This window comes from Octopus bimaculoides, chromosome 24 (assembly GCF_001194135.2).
Source record: "Octopus bimaculoides isolate UCB-OBI-ISO-001 chromosome 24, ASM119413v2, whole genome shotgun sequence".
NCBI lineage: Eukaryota > Metazoa > Mollusca > Cephalopoda > Octopoda > Octopodidae > Octopus > Octopus bimaculoides.
The window spans coordinates 12,738,230-12,739,608 of NC_069004.1; positions in this window are offsets into that span (position 1 = coordinate 12,738,230).

Genomic DNA, 1,379 nt, shown 5'->3' on the forward strand with positions numbered 1-1,379 from the left:
ATACACATATATAAATATGTATATATATGTTGTAAAGATGAATATTTTGTGTAAATGTAAAATCAATGTAAATAAAAATTGCATTATAAAAATATATTTGATTTTGAAGTAATAGGAAAATAAACCTGCAAAAAATAAATCTTTTTTTTTTTTTTTTGGTGATAATGTTGTATCCATAGATGTGTAAAACATGAAGTTGATTGTAGTAGATACAGCCTTCTGTTTATTTAGATAAGACGATCCAGTGGCACTGACATATAACTGGAAGGGATCACTGTAGAAATAACAGGGGACGGGGGGACACACATACAACTTATTTAGTGTAGTCAACAGACTTAATAAAACAAAACTGCCAAGTAGATCCAGTGAATGCAAGTAAACTCCCTGAAATACACAAGTGGCAAGTAATAATACATCCAACCATGGTGCTTATATTGAATCAACAGGAGAGTTTCCAATATTTTGCTCTAAGTAGATTTCCAACTCCATGACATTTCTGTAGCATTGGTAACTTTTACTTCAATGGAAAAGCCAAACAATAAAGTCGAATTATCTTCCAAGTGATGCTTTCTTTCATACAAGTAGAATGTTGATTCCAAATGCTTCAGTCACAAAGCATCAGTCTCAGAGTGCCAACACCAATTCCATTGATTAAAACAAAACCAAACATAAGAAACTTTTGAATGAGGGACAGTGGAAGATAAGCAGTCTTCTGCTTCCAATTTATTGCAGATAGAGAAATCAGTAGTTTTGCCAGCAGCAACAAAATTAGAATTTTCCATATTGCTTTTCTTTGATTCATATTTGCTCTTTGTTAAAACACATATCCTACGATGGAAAATATGATCTCTGATAACAGTGCAGCAAATAGGCAGGGAGATGATTCAACGCATTAGAAATTTCAGCACACAGAAATTTGCACAAGTTTATTTGTCACTATGTTTAAAAAAGATACAAGTTTGAGAAGATGCAATCAATGAAGGCACCTGCGCACTAGGCAGCTCCCAACAAAGGAAGAGAAAGACAACAATATCCACAGCTATAGCAGCAATGTAGTGCAAACACAAGGCCCCGAGTAAAGAAGTGAACACTCAAACAATGGTAGTGCCATTTATGGCAAAAACCATAAACAATCTTCGTACAAACTGGTCAGGAAGTGAGAATGGTAAAACAAGTTTGGTACTCCAGCAATTCTCTTCTTTACGCCTCTCTGTTCAGGTAGTTAAAGGGATTAGAAGAAAGAGTTTAAACACACCTAGAAATAAATTATATACTATATACAGTAATTATATATATATCTATATATATATATATCTATATGTATATATTTATATATATATATATATTTATATATATATATATATATATATATATATATA